Below are 17,543 nucleotides of genomic sequence, written 5' to 3' on the forward strand. Positions count from 1 at the left end.
TGATAGATACATGTTTTGACCATCGTGATTAGACATAATAATAAGGTAGATCTCTTCGAAAACTCAGCACAACCAAGGATATATAGTGTGTGGTGGTTATCACGTCCGCCTAGCACGGGGAAGGTCCCAGGTTCGAGCCCTGGTAGATACATGTTTTGACCATCGTGATTGGACATAATAATAAGCTCGATCTCTTGGAAAACTTCGGATAATCAAGTATCTATGGTGTAGTGGTTATCACGTCCGCTTTACACGCTGAAGGTCTCAGGTTCGAGCCCTGATAGATACATGTTCCGACCATCGTGATTAGACATAATAATAAGATAGATCTCTTCGAAAACTCAGAACAGCCAAGTATCTATGGTGTAGTGGTTATCACGTCCGCTTTACACGAGGAAGGTCTCAGGTTCGAGCCTTGATAGATACATGTTTTGACCATCGTGATTAGACATAATAATAAGGTAGATCTCTTCGAAAACTCAGAATAGCCAAGTATCTATGGTGTAGTTGGTTGTCACGTCCGTTTTACTCGCGGAAGGTCTCAGGTTCGAGCCCAGATAAACACATGTTTTGACCATCGTGATTAGACATAATAATAAGGTACATCTCTTCGAAAACTATGTATTAACACGTATCTGTGGTGTAGCGGTTATCACGTCCGCTTCACACGCGGAAGTATCCAGATTCGAGCCCTGATAGACACATGTTTTGACCATCGTGATTAGACATAATAATAAGATAGATCTCTTCGAAAACTCAGAACAACCAAGTATCTATGGTGTAGTGGTTATCACGTCCGCTTTACTCGCGGAAGGTCTCAGGTTCGAGCCCTGATAGATACATGTTTTGACCATAGTGATTAGACATAATAATAAGGTAGATCTCTTCGAAAGCTCAGAACAACCAAGTGTCTATGGTGTAGTGGTTATCACATCCGCCTAGCACGTGGAAGGCCCCAGGTTCGAGCCCTGGTAGATACATGTTGTGATCATCGTGATTAGACATAATAATAAGGTAGATCTCTTCGAAAACTCAGCACAACCAAGTATCTATGGTGTAGTGCTTATCACGTCCGCTTTACTCGCGGAAGGTCTCAGGTTCGAGCCCAGATAAATAAATGTTTTGACCATCGTGATTAGACATAATAATAAGGTAGATCTCTTCGAAAACTCAGCACTACTAAGTATCTATGGTGTAGTGGTTATCACGTCCGCCTAGCACGCGGAAGGTCCCAGCTTCGAGCCCTGGTAGATACATGTTTTGACCATCGTGATTGGACATAATAATAAGGTACTTCTTTTCGAAAACTCTGTATAACAAAGTATCTATGTTGTAGTGGTTATCACGTCCGCTTTACACGCGGAAGGTGTCAGGTTCCAGCCCTGATAGATACATGTTTTGACCATGGTGATTAGACATAATAATAAGGTACATCTCTTCGAAAACTCAGAATAGCCAAGTATCTATGGTGTAGTGGTTATCACGTGCGCTTAACTGGCGGAAGGTCTCAGGTTCTAGTCCAGATAAATACATGTTTTGACCACCGTGATTAGACATAATAATAAGGTAGATCTCTTCGAAAGATCAGAAAAAGCAAGTATCTATAGTGTAGTGGTCATCACGTCCGCTTCAAACGCGGAAGGTCCCAGGTTTGAACACTGGTAGATACATGTTTTGACCATCGTGATTGGACATAATAATAAGCTCGATCTCTTGGAAAACTTAGGATAACCAGGTATCTATGGTGTAGTGGTTATCACTACCGCTTTACACGCGGAAGGTCTCAGGTTCGAGCCTTGATAGATACATGTTTTGACCATCGTGATTAGACATAATAATAAGGTAGATCTCTTCGAAAACTCAGCACAACCAAGGATATATAGTGTGTGGTGGTTATCACGTCCGCCTAGCACGGGGAAGGTCCCAGGTTCGAGCCCTGGTAGATACATGTTTTGACCATCGTGATTGGACATAATAATAAGCTCGATCTCTTGGAAAACTTCGGATAATCAAGTATCTATGGTGTAGTGGTTATCACGTCCGCTTTACACGCTGAAGGTCTCAGGTTCGAGCCCTGATAGATACATGGTCCGACCATCGTGATTAGACATAATAATAAGATAGATCTCTTCGAAAACTCAGAACAGCCAAGTATCTATGGTGTAGTGGTTATCACGTCCGCTTTACACGAGGAAGGTCTCAGGTTCGAGCCTTGATAGATACATGTTTTGACCATCGTGATTAGACATAATAATAAGGTAGATCTCTTCGAAAACTCAGAATAGCCAAGTATCTATGGTGTAGTTGGTTGTCACGTCCGTTTTACTCGCGGAAGGTCTCAGGTTCGAGCCCAGATAAATACATGTTTTGACCACCGTGATTAGACATAATAATAAGGTAGATCTCTTCGAAAACTCAGAACAACCAAGTATCTATGGCGTAGTGGTTATCACGTCCGCCTAGCACGCGGATGGTCCTAAGTTCGAGCCCTGGTAGATACATGTTTTGACCATCGTGATTAGACATAATAATAAGGTACATCTCTTCGAAAACTATGTATTAACACGTATCTGTGGTGTAGCGATTATCACGTCCGCTTCACACGCGGAAGTATCCAGGTTCGAGCCCTGATAGACACATGTTTTGACCATCGTGATTAGACATAATAATAAGATAGATCTCTTCGAAAACTCAGAACAACCAAGTATCTATGGTGTAGTGGTTATCACGTCCGCTTTACTCGCGGAAGGTCTCAGGTTCGAGCCCTGATAGATACATGTTTTGACCATAGTGATTAGACATAATAATAAGGTAGATCTCTTCGAAAGCTCAGAACAACCAAGTGTCTATGGTGTGGTGGTTATCACGTCCGCCTAGCACGTGGAAGGCCCCAGGTTCGAGCCCTGGTAGATACATGTTGTGATCATCGTGATTAGACATAATAATAAGGTACATCTCTTCGAAAACTCTGTATGACAAAGTATCTATGGTTTAGTGGTTATAAAGTCCGCCTAACACGCGGAAGGTCCCAGGTTCAAGCGCTGGTAGATACATGTTTTGATCATCGTGATTAGACATAATAACAAGGTAGATCTCTTCGAAAGATCAGAAAAAGCAAGTATCTATGGTGTAGTGGTCATCACGTCCGCTTTACACGCGGAAGGTCTCAGGTTCGAGCCCTGATAAATCTATGTTTTCACCATCGTGATTAGACATAATAATTAAGTAGATCTCTTCGAAAACTGTAAACCAACACTTATCTATGGTGTAGTGGTTATCACGTCCGCTTTACACGCGGAAGGTCTCAGGTTCGAGCCCTGATAGATACATGTTTTGACCATCTTGATTAGACATAATAATAAGGTAGATCTCTTCGAAAACTTAGTACAACCAAGTATCTATGGTGTAGAGGTTATCACGTCCGACTAACTCGCGGGTGGTCCCAGGTTCGAGCCCTGGTAGATACATGTTTTGACCATCGTGATTAGACATAATAATAAGGTACATCTTTTCGAAAACTCTGTATGACAAAGTATCTATGGTGTAATGGTTATAACGTCCGCTTTACACGCGGAAGGTATCAGGTTAAAGCCCTGATAGGTACATGTTTTGATCATCGTGATTAGACATAATGATAAGGTAGATCTCTTCGAAAACTCATTACAGCCAAGTATCTATGGTGTAGTGGTTATCAGGTCCGCTTTACACGCGGAAGGTCTCAGGTTCGTGCCCTGATAGATACATGTTTTGATCATCGTGATTAGACATAATAATAAGGTAGATCTCTTCGAAAACTCACACCAGCCAAGTATCTATGGTGTAGTGGTTATCACGTCCGCTTTACTCGCGGAAGGTCTCAGGTTCGAGCTCTGATAGATACATGTTTTGACCATCGTGATTAGACATATTAATAAGATAGATCTCTTCGAAAACTCAGAATAGTCAAGTATCTATGGTGTAGTGGTTATCACGTCCGCCTAACACGCGGAAGGTCCCAGGTTCGAGCCCTGGTAGATACATGTTTTGATCATCGTGATTAGACATAATAATAAGGTAGATCTCTTCGAAAACTCAGCACAACCAAGTATCTATGGTGTAGTGCTTATCACGTCCGCTTTACTCGCGGAAGGTCTCAGGTTCGAGCCCAGATAAATAAATGTTTTGACCATCGTGATTAGACATAATAATAAGGTAGATCTCTTCGAAAACTCAGCACTACTAAGTATCTATGGTGTAGTGGTTATCACGTCCGCCTAGCACGCGGAAGGTCCCAGCTTCGAGCCCTGGTAGATACATGTTTTGACCATCGTGATTGGACATAATAATAAGGTACTTCTTTTCGAAAACTCTGTATAACAAAGTATCTATGTTGTAGTGGTTATCACGTCCGCTTTACACGCGGAAGGTGTCAGGTTCCAGCCCTGATAGATACATGTTTTGACCATGGTGATTAGACATAATAATAAGGTACATCTCTTCGAAAACTCAGAATAGCCAAGTATCTATGGTGTAGTGGTTATCACGTGCGCTTAACTGGCGGAAGGTCTCAGGTTCTAGTCCAGATAAATACATGTTTTGACCACCGTGATTAGACATAATAATAAGGTAGATCTCTTCGAAAGATCAGAAAAAGCAAGTATCTATAGTGTAGTGGTCATCACGTCCGCTTCAAACGCGGAAGGTCCCAGGTTTGAACACTGGTAGATACATGTTTTGACCATCGTGATTGGACATAATAATAAGCTCGATCTCTTGGAAAACTTAGGATAACCAGGTATCTATGGTGTAGTGGTTATCACTACCGCTTTACACGCGGAAGGTCTCAGGTTGAGCCTTGATAGATACATGTTTTGACCATCGTGATTAGACATAATAATAAGGTAGATCTCTTCGAAAACTCAGCACAACCAAGGATATATAGTGTGTGGTGGTTATCACGTCCGCCTAGCACGGGGAAGGTCCCAGGTTCGAGCCCTGGTAGATACATGTTTTGACCATCGTGATTGGACATAATAATAAGCTCGATCTCTTGGAAAACTTCGGATAATCAAGTATCTATGGTGTAGTGGTTATCACGTCCGCTTTACACGCTGAAGGTCTCAGGTTCGAGCCCTGATAGATACATGGTCCGACCATCGTGATTAGACATAATAATAAGATAGATCTCTTCGAAAACTCAGAACAGCCAAGTATCTATGGTGTAGTGGTTATCACGTCCGCTTTACACGAGGAAGGTCTCAGGTTCGAGCCTTGATAGATACATGTTTTGACCATCGTGATTAGACATAATAATAAGGTAGATCTCTTCGAAAACTCAGAATAGCCAAGTATCTATGGTGTAGTTGGTTGTCACGTCCGTTTTACTCGCGGAAGGTCTCAGGTTCGAGCCCAGATAAATACATGTTTTGACCACCGTGATTAGACATAATAATAAGGTAGATCTCTTCGAAAACTCAGAACAACCAAGTATCTATGGCGTAGTGGTTATCACGTCCGCCTAGCACGCGGATGGTCCTAAGTTCGAGCCCTGGTAGATACATGTTTTGACCATCGTGATTAGACATAATAATAAGGTACATCTCTTCGAAAACTATGTATTAACACGTATCTGTGGTGTAGCGGTTATCACGTCCGCTTCACACGCGGAAGTATCCAGGTTCGAGCCCTGATAGACACATGTTTTGACCATCGTGATTAGACATAATAATAAGATAGATCTCTTCGAAAACTCAGAACAACCAAGTATCTATGGTGTAGTGGTTATCACGTCCGCTTTACTCGCGGAAGGTCTCAGGTTCGAGCCCTGATAGATACATGGTCCGACCACCGTGATTAGACATAATAATAAGGTAGATCTCTTCGAAAACTCAGAACAACCAAGTATCTATGGCGTAGTGGTTATCACGTCCGCCTAGCACGCGGATGGTCCTAAGTTCGAGCCCTGGTAGATACATGTTTTGACCATCGTGATTAGACATAATAATAAGGTACATCTCTTCGAAAACTATGTATTAACACGTATCTGTGGTGTAGCGGTTATCACGTCCGCTTCACACGCGGAAGTATCCAGGTTCGAGCCCTGATAGACACATGTTTTGACCATCGTGATTAGACATAATAATAAGATAGATCTCTTCGAAAACTCAGAACAACCAAGTATCTATGGTGTAGTGGTTATCACGTCCGCTTTACTCGCGGAAGGTCTCAGGTTCGAGCCCTGATAGATACATGTTTTGACCATAGTGATTAGACATAATAATAAGGTAGATCTCTTCGAAAGCTCAGAACAACCAAGTGTCTATGGTGTGGTGGTTATCACGTCCGCCTAGCACGTGGAAGGCCCCAGGTTCGAGCCCTGGTAGATACATGTTATGATCATCGTGATTAGACATAATAATAAGGTACATCTCTTCGAAAACTCTGTATGACAAAGTATCTATGGTTTAGTGGTTATAAAGTCCGCCTAACACGCGGAAGGTCCCAGGTTCAAGCGCTGGTAGATACATGTTTTGATCATCGTGATTAGACATAATAACAAGGTAGATCTCTTCGAAAACTCTGTATGACAAAGTATCTATGGTGTAATGGTTATAACGTCCGCTTTACACGCGGAAGGTATCAGGTTAAAGCCCTGATAGGTACATGTTTTGATCATCGTGATTAGACATAATGATAAGGTAGATCTCTTCGAAAACTCATAACAGCCAAGTATTTATGGTGTAGTGGTTATCAGGTCCGCTTTACACGCGGAAGGTCTCAGGTTCGTGCCCTGATAGATACATGTTTTGATCATCGTGATTAGACATAATAATAAGGTAGATCTCTTCGAAAACTCACACCAGCCAAGTATCTATGGTGTAGTGGTTATCACGTCCGCTTTACTCGCGGAAGGTCTCAGGTTCGAGCCCTGATAGATACATGTTTTGACCATAGTGATTAGACATAATAATAAGGTAGATCTCTTCGAAAGCTCAGAACAACCAAGTGTCTATGGTGTGGTGGTTATCACGTCCGCCTAGCACGTGGAAGGCCCCAGGTTCGAGCCCTGGTAGATACATGTTATGATCATCGTGATTAGACATAATAATAAGGTACATCTCTTCGAAAACTTAGTACAACCAAGTATCTATGGTGTAGAGGTTATCACGTCCGACTAACTCGCGGGTGGTCCCAGGTTCGAGCCCTGGTAGATACATGTTTTGACCATCGTGATTAGACATAATAATAAGGTACATCTTTTCGAAAACTCTGTATGACAAAGTATCTATGGTGTAATGGTTATAACGTCCGCTTTACACGCGGAAGGTATCAGGTTAAAGCCCTGATAGGTACATGTTTTGATCATCGTGATTAGACATAATGATAAGGTAGATCTCTTCGAAAACTCATAACAGCCAAGTATTTATGGTGTAGTGGTTATCAGGTCCGCTTTACACGCGGAAGGTCTCAGGTTCGTGCCCTGATAGATACATGTTTTGATCATCGTGATTAGACATAATAATAAGGTAGATCTCTTCGAAAACTCACACCAGCCAAGTATCTATGGTGTAGTGGTTATCACGTCCGCTTTACTCGCGGAAGGTCTCAGGTTCGAGCTCTGATAGATACATGTTTTGACCATCGTGATTAGACATATTAATAAGATAGATCTCTTCGAAAACTCAGAATAGTCAAGTATCTATGGTGTAGTGGTTATCACGTCCGCCTAACACGCGGAAGGTCCCAGGTTCGAGCCCTGGTAGATACATGTTTTGATCATCGTGATTATACATAAAAATAAGCTACATCTGTTCGAAAACTATGTTAACACGTATCTATGGTGTAGTGGCTATCACATCCGCTTTACACGCGGAAGGTCTCAGGTTCGAGCCCTGATAGATACATGTTTTGACCATCGTGATTAGACATAATAATAAGGTAGATCTCTTCGAAAACTCAGCACAAGAAGTATCTATGGTGTAGTGGTTATCACGTCCGCCTAGCACGCGGAAGGTCCCAGCTTCGAGCCCTGGTAGATACAAGTTTTGACCATCGTGATTGGACATAATAATAAGGTACACCTTTTCAAAAACTCTGTATGACAAAGTATCTATGGTGTAGTGGTTATCATGTCCGCTTTAAACGCGGAAGGTCCCAGGTTCGAACCCTGGTAGAAACGTGTTTTGACCATCGTGATTGGACATAATAATAAGCTCGATCTCTTGGAAAACTCAGGATAACCAGGAATCTATGGTGTAGTGGTTATCACGTCCGCTTTACACGCGGAAGGTCTCAGGTTCGAGCCCTGATAGATACATGTTTTGACCATCTTGATTAGACATAATAATAAGGTAGATCTCTTCGAAAACTTAGAACAACCAAGTATCTATGGTGTAGTGGTTATCACGTCCGACTAACACGCGGAAGGTCTCAGGTTCGTGCCCTGATAGATACATGTTTTGATCATCGTGATTAGACTTAACAATAAGGTAGATCTCTTCGAAAACTCACACCAGCCAAGTTTCTATGGTGTAGTGGTTATCACGTCCTCTTTACTCGCGGAAGGTCTCAGGTTCGAGCTCTGATAGATACATGTTTTGACCATCGTGATTAGACATATTAATAAAGTCGATCTCTTCGAAAACTCAGAATAGTCAAGTATCTATGGTGTAGTGGTTATCACGTCCGCCTAACACGCGGAAGGTCCCAGGTTCGAGCCCTGGTAGATACATGTTTTGATCATCGTGATTAGACATAAAAATAAGCTACATCTGTTCGAAAATTATGTTAACACGTATCTATGGTGTAGTGGCTATCACATCCGCTTTACACGCGGAAGGTCTCAGGTTCGAGCCCTGATAGATACATGTTTTGACCATCGTGATTAGACATAATAATAAGGTAGATCTCTTCGAAAACTCAGCACAAAAAGTATCTATGGTGTAGTGGTTATCACGTCCGCCTAGCACGCGGAAGGTCCCAGCTTCGAGCCCTGGTAGATACATGTTTTGACCATCGTGATTGGACATAATAATAAGGTACACCTTTTCAAAAACTCTGTATGACAAATTATCTATGGTGTAGTGGTTATCATGTCCGCTTTAAACGCGGAAGGTCCCAGGTTCGAACCCTGATAGAAACATGTTTTGACCATCGTGATTGGACATAATAATAAGCTCGATCTCTTGGAAAACTCAGGATAACCAGGTATCTATGGTGTAGTGGTTATCACGTCCGCTTTACACGCGGAAGGTCTCAGGTTCGAGCCTTGATAGATACATGTTTTGACCATCTTGATTAGACATAATAATAAGGTAGATCTCTTCGAAAACTTAGAACAACCAAGTATCTATGGTGTAGTGGTTATCACGTCCGACTAACACGCGGAAGGTCTCAGGTTCGAGCCCTGATAGATACATGTTTTGACCATCGTGATTAGACATAATAATAAAGTAGATCTCTTCGAAAACTCAGCACAACCAAGTATCTATGGTGTAGTGCTTATCACGTCCGCTTAACTCGCGGAAGGTCTCAGGTTCGAGCCCAGATAAATAAATGTTTTGACCATCGTGATTAGACATAATAATAAGGTAGATCTCTTCGAAAACTCAGCACAACTAAGTATCTATGGTGTAGTGGTTATCACGTCCGCATTACACGCGGTAGGTCTCAGGTTCGAGCCCTGGTAGATACATGTTTTGACCATCGTGATTGGACATAATAATAAGGTACTTCTTTTCGAAAACTCTGTATAACAAAGTATCTATGTTGTAGTGATTATCACGTCCGCTTTACACGCGGAAGGTGTCAGGTTCGAGCCCTGATAGATACATGTTTTGACCATGGTGATTAGACATAATAATAAGGTACATCTCTTCGAAAACTCAGAATAGCCAAGTATCTATGGTGTAGTGGTTATCACGTGCGCTTTACTGGCGGAAGGTCTCAGGTTCTAGTCCAGATAAATACATGTTTTGACCACCGTGATTAGACATAATAATAAGGTAGATCTCTTCGAAAGATCAGAAAAAGCAAGTATCTATGGTGTAGTGGTCATCACGTCCGCTTTAAACGCGGAAGGTCCCAGGTTTGAACACTGGTAGATACATGTTTTGACCATCGTGATTGGACATAATAATAAGCTCGATCTCTTGGAAAACCTAGGATAACCAGGTATCTATGGTGTAGTGGTTATCACGTCCGCTTTACACGCGGAAGGTCTCAGGTTCGAGCCTTGATAGATAAATGTTTTGACCATCGTGATTAGACATAATAATAAGGTAGATCTCTTCGAAAACTCAGCACAACCAAGGATCTATGGTGTGGTGGTTATCACGTCCGCCTAGCACGGGGAAGGTCCCAGGTTCGAGCCCTGGTAGATACATGTTTTGACCATCGTGATTGGACATAATAATAAGCTCGATCTCTTGGAAAACTTCGGATAATCAAGTATCTATGGTGTAGTGGTAATCACGTCCGCTTTACACGCGGAAGGTCTCAGGTTCGAGCCCTGATAGATACATGTTCCGACCATCGTGATAAGACATATTAATAAGATAGATCTCTTCGAAAACTCAGAACAGCCAAGGATCTATGGTGTGGTGGTTATCACGTCCGCCTAGCACGGGGAAGGTCCCAGCTTCGAGCCCTGGTAGATACATGTTTTGACCATCGTGATTAGACATAATAATAAGGTACATCTCTTCGAAAACTCTGTATGACAAAGTAACTATGGTTAAGTGGTTATAACGTCCGCCTAACGCGCGGAAGGTCACAGGTTCGAGCGCTGGTAGAAACATGTTTTGATCATCGTGATTAGACATAATAATAAGCTACATCTCTTCGAAAACTTTATGTTAACACGTATCTATGGTGTAGTGGCTATCACATCCGCTTTACACGAGGAAGGTCTCAGGTTCGAGCCTTGATAGATACATGTTTTGACCATCGTGATTAGACATAATAATAAGGTAGATCTCTTCGAAAACTCAGAATAGCCAAGTATCTATGGTGTAGTTGGTTGTCACGTCCGGTTTACTCGCGGAAGGTCTCAGGTTCGAGCCCAGATAAATACATGTTTTGACCACCGTGATTAGACATAATAATAAGGTAGATCTCTTCGAAAACTCAGCACAACCAAGTATCTATGGCGTAGTGGTTATCACGTCCGCCTAGCACGCGGAAGGTCCTAAGTTCGAGCCCTGGTAGATACATGTTTTGACCATCGTGATTAGACATAATAATAAGGTACATCTCTTCGAAAACTATATATTAACACGTATCTGTGGTGTAGCGGTTATCACGTCCGCTTCACACGCGGAAGTATCCAGGTTCGAGCCCTGATAGACACATGTTTTGACCATCGTGATTAGACATAATAATAAGATAGATCTCTTCGAAAACTCAGAACAACCAAGTATCTATGGTGTAGTGGTTATCACGTCCGCTTTACACGCGGAAGGTCTCAGGTTCGAACCCTGATAGATACATGTTTTGACCATAGTGATTAGACATAATAATAAGGTAGATCTCTTCGAAAGCTCAGAACAACCAAGTGTCTATGGTGTAGTGGTTATCACGTCCGCCTAGCACGTGGAAGGTCCCAGGTTCGAGCCCTGGTAGATACATGTTGTGATCATCGTGATTAGACATAATAATAAGGTACCACTCTTCGAAAACTCTGTATGACAAAGTATCTATGGTTTAGTGGTTATAAAGTCCGCCTAACACGCGGAAGGTGCCAGGTTCGAGCGCTGGTAGATACTTGTTTTGACCATCGTGATTGGACATAATAATAAGCTCGATCTCTTGGAAAACTTAGGATAACCAGGTATCTATGGTGTAGTGGTTATCACGTCCGCCTTACACACGGAAGGTCCCAGGTTTGAGGCCTGGTAGATACATGTTTTGACCATCGTGATTAGACATAATAATAAGGTATATCTCTTCGAAAACTTTATATTAACAAGTAGCTATAGTGTAGTGGTTATTAAATCCGCCTAACACGCGGAAGGTCCCAGGTTCGAGCCCTGGTAGATACATGTTTTGACTATAGTGATTAGACATAATAATAAGGTAGATCTCTTCGAAAACTTTATGTTAACACGTATCTATGGTGAAGTGGTTATCACATCCGATTTAAACGCGGTAGGTCTCAGGTTCTAGCCTTGGTAGATACATGTTTTGACCATCGTAATTAGACATTATAATAAGGTAGATCTCTTCGAAAACTTTTTATTAACACGTATCTATGGTGTTGTGGTAATCACGTCCGCCTAACACGCGGAAGGTCCCAGGTTCGAGAACTGGTAGAGACATGTTTTGTGCTATCGTGATTAGACACAATAATAAGATAGATCTCTTCGAAAACTCAGCACAGACAAGTATCTATGGTGTAGTGGTTATCACGTCCGCCTTACACGCGGAAGGTCCCAGGTTCGAGCCCTGGTAGATACATGTTTTGCCTATCGTGATTAGTCATAATAATAAGCTCGATCTCTTGGAAAACTCAGGATGTCCACGTATCTATGGTATAGTGGTTATCACGTCCGCGTAACACGCGGAAGGTCCCAGGTTCGAGCCCTGGTAGATACATGTTTTGACTATCGTGATTAGACATAATAATAAGGTAGATCTCTTCGAAAACTCAGAACAACCAAGTATCTATGGTGTAGTGGTTATAACGTCCGCCTTACAAGCGGAAGGTCCCAGGTTCGGGCCCTGGTAGATACATGTTTTGACCATCGTGATTAGACATAATAATAAGGTGCATCTCTTCGAAAACTTTATATTAACACTTATCTATGGTGTAGTGGTTATCACGTCCGCTTTACACGCGGAAGGTCCCAGGTTCGAGCCCTGGTAGGTACATGTTTTGATCATCGTGATTAGACATAATATTAAGCTACATCTCTTCGAAAACTTTATGTTAACACGTATCTATGGTGTAGTGGTTATCACATCCGCTTTACACGCGGTAGGTCTCAGGTTCGAGCCCTGATAGATACATGTTTTGTTCATCGTGATTAGACTTAATAATAAGCTACAACTCTTCGAAAACTTTATGTTAACACGTATCTATGGTTTAGTGGTTATCACATCCGCTTTACACGCGGTAGGTCTCAGGTTCGAGCCCTGATAGATACATGTTTTGACCATCGTGATTAGACATAATAATAAGGTAGATCTCTTCGAAAACCCTTAACAACCAAGTGTCTATGGTGTAGCGGTCATAACGTCCGCCTAACACGCGGAAGGTCCCAGGTTCGAGCCCTGGTAGATACATATTTGGACTATCGTGGTTAGACATAATAATAAGGTAGATCTCTTCGAAAACTTTATGTTAACACATATATGGTGAAGTGGTTATCACATCCGATTTACACGCGGTAGGTCTCAGGTTCTAGCCTTGATAGATACATGTTTTGACCATCGTAATTAGACATTATAATAAGGTAGATCTCTTCGAAAACTTTTTATTAACACGTATCTATGGTGTAGTGGTAATCACGTCCGCCTATAGGATCGTTGCTTGCTTTCGCGGAGTGCGGTTGTTTCTTTTCGCTTTCCGTCTTTCTTGCGTTTTACGGTTTCCTTTTTCGGCGGTCCTTTCTCCGCCTTGTTAGTCGGTTTTTTTGCGGCGTACTTTGTTGACTGTTTTTGATTGTACGGACTTCGGCTTTCGCCCGCGAAGCCTTGGTCTAGAGGGTTTCCTTCGGGGAGTCCTCCATCATGGAGGCGCTTCGACGAAGCGTCTTCGTTGTTTGTATGGTGCAAACCACTGCTGTTGTTGTTGCTGCCGTTAAAAAATCATTTGGTCTTGATGCCATTTCGTCTGTGGTACCTGGTACTGGAGGTTACTTTATTACGTTTTTGTCGGAGGAAGATGCTGAAGAGTGTGTCAAAGCTGGGGTGGAAATCATGGACGTCCTGTGTCCTGCTGAATCAGTCGTCTCGAAATCGGTAATTATTAAAATACATGGTTTGCCTGAATTCGTGTCCGATGATGCCGTGGTTGCGAAATTGGTCTCCCTTGGTTGCGAAATCAAAGGGGAGGTCGTTTGGCGTAAATTTGATGGATTGTATCTTGGTGAGCGTTGCGTACGCGTGGTTTTGCCCAAGGGGGTTTCATCACTTCCGTACGGTTTGAAAATCGCGGATGTTCTCGGGCGCGAAACCTTTTATCGCGTTCGCCATGAGGCGCAAAATCGGGTTTGTAACGGGTGTCTCGCTGAAGGTCACATTTACAAAAGTTGTCCGCGTAATGTTTGTCGTCGGTGTGAGACACACGGTCATCTTGCCCGTGACTGCCCAGAGAAGTTGGGTCAGGTAGCTATCGGTTCTGAACGTGATGTCGTGCTCCCGTCCGAAGTCTCTCCTGTCCGTGATGGGGCAGGCTTTCCCCCTGCTCCAATGTCCGATGGAGTTGCTGATGCGGAGATTCCTAATGTCACCGTTACCATTTCTGGCCATCATGGCCAGAATCTCAGTTCTAGTGAGGCTATGCTCGTCGACGGTGACCCCGATGCGGAAGTTAACCCATTTGAGTCAGAGGGGGGCGGCAATCGGGGAACTAAACATTCTCTTGGTTCCACCTCTGACTTGTCGCAGAAACGTCCCCAGTTCCTGAGGAAACCGAATCCGAATCTGGCCAACGCTCGTGGGTTTACTCCAAATAAACCGCCGGACCCTTCACAGACAAAGTAGGTTGCATGGTTGTCAAAATAGCTACTTTAAATGTTCATGGTTTACGAGACGTGGGTAAGATGGCTTTATTAGTCGAATTCATTAAGGACATGGACATTGTTTTTTTACAAGAAACGCATTGGGATGCGTCGCATGTCGCTGCCTTTAAATTGTTATTTTTTGGTCAATTGTTTTTTTCTCATGATCTAGTGAGTGGCTTTCGGGGAGTTGCTATCTTGTTTACTAAAAAATTGTCTATACGGGTCTTGAATGTTACTCAAATAATTTCCGGTCGGGCTTTATTGGTTACTACCGAGTTTTTTGATGTAAGAACGTATTTTTTTAATGTTTACGCCCCCAACGCCGAGGGTGATCGGGTTCAGTTTTTTGGCGATATCAGAAATTCTTTCCCGGACGGTAGAGTCGTGTTTGCGGGGGATCTAAATGATATTTGTAGTCGCCACCTGGATCGTTCGCCCTCGGGGGTGGGGTCCTCTGGTTTTCGGCCTACTAACGTTCAAGTTTTTAAGGATAGCCTAAATTTGATTGACACTTACCGACTTAAACATACTAATAATTGTGAATTTACGCGCTCGGGTTTTGTATTTGGTAAATTTATTCGTTCTCGCATTGACTACATTTTTGTTCGTAATTTTGACTCCCATAATGTCCGTCATTCCCTTATCCGACCTTGTCCTATTTCCGATCATGCCATGGTCATCACTCACATGGATTTCGAGGGCGTCATTCGCGGTCCGGGGACTTGGTCTTTTAATGACTCCTTACTTGACGAAGCCGTTTTCGCAACGGCCGTACAGCACGTCATCGCTCGTAGTCGGTCTACGCCGGAATGTCGCGATGACATTTTCCTTTGGTATGAAAATTTAAAGACTCGACTACGTGACTATGCGATTTTTTATGGTAAATCGCGTGCCAGAGATCAGCGGCAGACACGCGCGACGTTGGCCTCTCGGTTCGCGTCTCTCTCGGACCAGTTAATACAGACTCCCGCGGATCATCTCGAGAAGGAATTGTTTGACGTTCAGACGGCTTTACGGGACTATGACTTACGTGAGTTGCAGGGTGCGGTCATCCGTTCAAATTTGGCGTGGCAGGATTTGGGGGAACAACCTTCCGGGTACTTTCTTAGTCTGGAACGGCACCGCCAATCCAGGCGGAGCCTGAAACGTCTTCAGTTGGATGACGGTACCACCCTCGACGATAGCCTCCGAGTGCGGGGCGAAGTCTTCCGCTATTTTAGTGATCTCTACCGACGAACTCCGAGCGATGATTCCGTTACGGATCACTTTACGTCCTTCGTCAAGGACCGGTTGACACCTGACGACAGGGATCTGTGTGACGGTCCTGTTACGTGGACCGACCTTACCGCCGCCTTACGCGCGATGGCCGTTGGTCGTAGCCCTGGCACGGATGGGCTTACCGTCCGTTTTTGGCGGTTCGTCTTACCACTGATTAAGGACGAATTCTTGCGCCTTTTGATGGAAATCCATACCACGGGTCGGCTACCCCGGTCCATGACGCAGGGTATGGTGGTTTTATTGCCGAAGGAGGGGGACCCGTCGCTTCTTCGTAATTGGAGGCCGATTACGCTATTAAATACGGATCGCAAGCTCATTGCAAAGGTGTTTGCCTCTCGACTCTCGTTGATCGCGCCGTCCGTCATTTCCCCTTGTCAAACGGGCGCTATTCGTGGGCGTGACGTGTCCACGACGACTCGGTACGTGAGCGATGTGATGTCTTACTTACATCTGAAAGACCAGCCCGGTATACTATTGAAGATGGACCTGACAAAAGCGTTCGATTGTGTGGACTGGTTTTGGCCCCGTGTTTCTGAAATGGATGGAGATTTTTCTCACCAGTAGCAGTACCACTATCAAAGTTAATGGCTTTCTCACCGACTTCTTCAGACTGGGTCGATCCGTTCGTCAAGGCTGCCCGCTGAGCCCGTTGCTGTACGCTTTTTCCACGGAACCCCTTTGCTTAGCTCTCGATCAGTGCCCCAGTATTGACCGCATCCGGATTAAAAATACTGCTAGCCCAGTGTTGTTTCAACACGTTGACGATAACACTTTGCTATTGTCATCTACGACCGCCATATCGCACGTCGTTCGGCGTTATGAGGAGTATGGCCTGGCTTCCGGTGCAAAAATAAACCTTGACAAGAGTTCAGGCCAATGGATTGGCTCCTGGGCTACTAACGCTGCGACCACCATTTCCGGAGTGACTGTGTCATCTTACCCCCGTAAGTTTCTAGGAGTTCATTTAACCCACGATGTGACCTTGTCGAATTCCCTGAATTGGAATGATAAACTCCCCGGGTTTATATCGATCCTTCGTGCCTGGAAACGCCGCCAGTTGACCGTTATAGGCAAGATACTTATCCTCAACTGTCTTGTCGCTTCAAAACTTTGGCATTTGGCGAGGGTTCTTCCTTGCCCTGCGTCCTTCCTATCCGAATTGAAGAAACTATTTGTGGAGTTTATTTGGGGCTCAACTTACCACGCTATTGACTACGTTACTCTTACCCGTCCCAGGTCAGAGGGGGGCTTTGGCCTGGTGGATGTTGCTCTCAAATGTCAAGCCTTCCGCCTGCATGAGGCATATGGTCTTCTATTGGACGAGTTGCCCCATTACGATCGGGCCATTCATATCTTACTGCTCAAGGAATATGGAGGTGGGCTTATTCCTTGGTACCACGCCTTTCGCTTACCATTTCGACAAAGGTGCCTCGCTGCCACGCCGCCTCGTTATGGCGAAATATTGCGCAGTTGGTGGTCGTTTTTGCAAAACCGGACCTTGAACGTCGCACCGGTCACCAACCCTCTTGAAGAACCCCTCTTCTTTAATTCTCGCATACC

At 43.7% G+C, this 17,543-nt stretch overlaps 21 non-coding genes across 21 annotated transcripts; all 21 read left to right on the plus strand.

Moving 5' to 3' along the window:
• Nucleotides 1–907: 907 nt before the first annotated feature.
• Nucleotides 908–980, plus strand: TRNAA-AGC (transfer RNA alanine (anticodon AGC)). Its single transcript has one exon. It is a non-coding gene; the product is annotated as a tRNA-Ala (tRNA).
• Nucleotides 981–1,183: 203 nt separating this feature from the next.
• TRNAA-AGC (transfer RNA alanine (anticodon AGC)) lies at nucleotides 1,184–1,256 on the plus strand. The gene has a single exon. It is a non-coding gene; the product is annotated as a tRNA-Ala (tRNA).
• Nucleotides 1,257–2,428: 1,172 nt separating this feature from the next.
• Nucleotides 2,429–2,501, plus strand: TRNAA-AGC (transfer RNA alanine (anticodon AGC)). Its single transcript has one exon. It is a non-coding gene; the product is annotated as a tRNA-Ala (tRNA).
• Nucleotides 2,502–2,842: 341 nt separating this feature from the next.
• TRNAA-AGC (transfer RNA alanine (anticodon AGC)) lies at nucleotides 2,843–2,915 on the plus strand. The gene has a single exon. It is a non-coding gene; the product is annotated as a tRNA-Ala (tRNA).
• A 1,031-nt stretch (nucleotides 2,916–3,946) lies between these two features.
• TRNAV-AAC (transfer RNA valine (anticodon AAC)) lies at nucleotides 3,947–4,019 on the plus strand. The gene has a single exon. It is a non-coding gene; the product is annotated as a tRNA-Val (tRNA).
• A 203-nt stretch (nucleotides 4,020–4,222) lies between these two features.
• TRNAA-AGC (transfer RNA alanine (anticodon AGC)) lies at nucleotides 4,223–4,295 on the plus strand. Its single transcript has one exon. It is a non-coding gene; the product is annotated as a tRNA-Ala (tRNA).
• Nucleotides 4,296–5,466: 1,171 nt separating this feature from the next.
• Nucleotides 5,467–5,539, plus strand: TRNAA-AGC (transfer RNA alanine (anticodon AGC)). The gene has a single exon. It is a non-coding gene; the product is annotated as a tRNA-Ala (tRNA).
• Nucleotides 5,540–5,880: 341 nt separating this feature from the next.
• Nucleotides 5,881–5,953, plus strand: TRNAA-AGC (transfer RNA alanine (anticodon AGC)). Its single transcript has one exon. It is a non-coding gene; the product is annotated as a tRNA-Ala (tRNA).
• A 341-nt stretch (nucleotides 5,954–6,294) lies between these two features.
• Nucleotides 6,295–6,367, plus strand: TRNAA-AGC (transfer RNA alanine (anticodon AGC)). The gene has a single exon. It is a non-coding gene; the product is annotated as a tRNA-Ala (tRNA).
• A 617-nt stretch (nucleotides 6,368–6,984) lies between these two features.
• Nucleotides 6,985–7,057, plus strand: TRNAA-AGC (transfer RNA alanine (anticodon AGC)). Its single transcript has one exon. It is a non-coding gene; the product is annotated as a tRNA-Ala (tRNA).
• Nucleotides 7,058–7,674: 617 nt separating this feature from the next.
• Nucleotides 7,675–7,747, plus strand: TRNAV-AAC (transfer RNA valine (anticodon AAC)). Its single transcript has one exon. It is a non-coding gene; the product is annotated as a tRNA-Val (tRNA).
• A 200-nt stretch (nucleotides 7,748–7,947) lies between these two features.
• TRNAA-AGC (transfer RNA alanine (anticodon AGC)) lies at nucleotides 7,948–8,020 on the plus strand. The gene has a single exon. It is a non-coding gene; the product is annotated as a tRNA-Ala (tRNA).
• A 617-nt stretch (nucleotides 8,021–8,637) lies between these two features.
• On the plus strand, nucleotides 8,638–8,710 carry TRNAV-AAC (transfer RNA valine (anticodon AAC)). The gene has a single exon. It is a non-coding gene; the product is annotated as a tRNA-Val (tRNA).
• A 200-nt stretch (nucleotides 8,711–8,910) lies between these two features.
• Nucleotides 8,911–8,983, plus strand: TRNAA-AGC (transfer RNA alanine (anticodon AGC)). Its single transcript has one exon. It is a non-coding gene; the product is annotated as a tRNA-Ala (tRNA).
• A 1,307-nt stretch (nucleotides 8,984–10,290) lies between these two features.
• Nucleotides 10,291–10,363, plus strand: TRNAA-AGC (transfer RNA alanine (anticodon AGC)). Its single transcript has one exon. It is a non-coding gene; the product is annotated as a tRNA-Ala (tRNA).
• Nucleotides 10,364–10,428: 65 nt separating this feature from the next.
• Nucleotides 10,429–10,501, plus strand: TRNAV-UAC (transfer RNA valine (anticodon UAC)). Its single transcript has one exon. It is a non-coding gene; the product is annotated as a tRNA-Val (tRNA).
• Nucleotides 10,502–11,119: 618 nt separating this feature from the next.
• Nucleotides 11,120–11,192, plus strand: TRNAA-AGC (transfer RNA alanine (anticodon AGC)). Its single transcript has one exon. It is a non-coding gene; the product is annotated as a tRNA-Ala (tRNA).
• Nucleotides 11,193–11,395: 203 nt separating this feature from the next.
• Nucleotides 11,396–11,468, plus strand: TRNAV-UAC (transfer RNA valine (anticodon UAC)). Its single transcript has one exon. It is a non-coding gene; the product is annotated as a tRNA-Val (tRNA).
• Nucleotides 11,469–11,533: 65 nt separating this feature from the next.
• Nucleotides 11,534–11,606, plus strand: TRNAA-AGC (transfer RNA alanine (anticodon AGC)). Its single transcript has one exon. It is a non-coding gene; the product is annotated as a tRNA-Ala (tRNA).
• A 756-nt stretch (nucleotides 11,607–12,362) lies between these two features.
• On the plus strand, nucleotides 12,363–12,435 carry TRNAV-UAC (transfer RNA valine (anticodon UAC)). The gene has a single exon. It is a non-coding gene; the product is annotated as a tRNA-Val (tRNA).
• A 341-nt stretch (nucleotides 12,436–12,776) lies between these two features.
• TRNAV-UAC (transfer RNA valine (anticodon UAC)) lies at nucleotides 12,777–12,849 on the plus strand. The gene has a single exon. It is a non-coding gene; the product is annotated as a tRNA-Val (tRNA).
• The last annotated feature ends 4,694 nt before the right edge of the window (nucleotides 12,850–17,543 follow it).

The sequence above is a fragment of the Phalangium opilio genome, unplaced genomic scaffold (genome assembly GCF_054372755.1).
Source record: "Phalangium opilio isolate 3A_F unplaced genomic scaffold, DU_Popi_V2 ptg000039l_2, whole genome shotgun sequence".
Lineage (NCBI taxonomy): Eukaryota > Metazoa > Arthropoda > Arachnida > Opiliones > Phalangiidae > Phalangium > Phalangium opilio.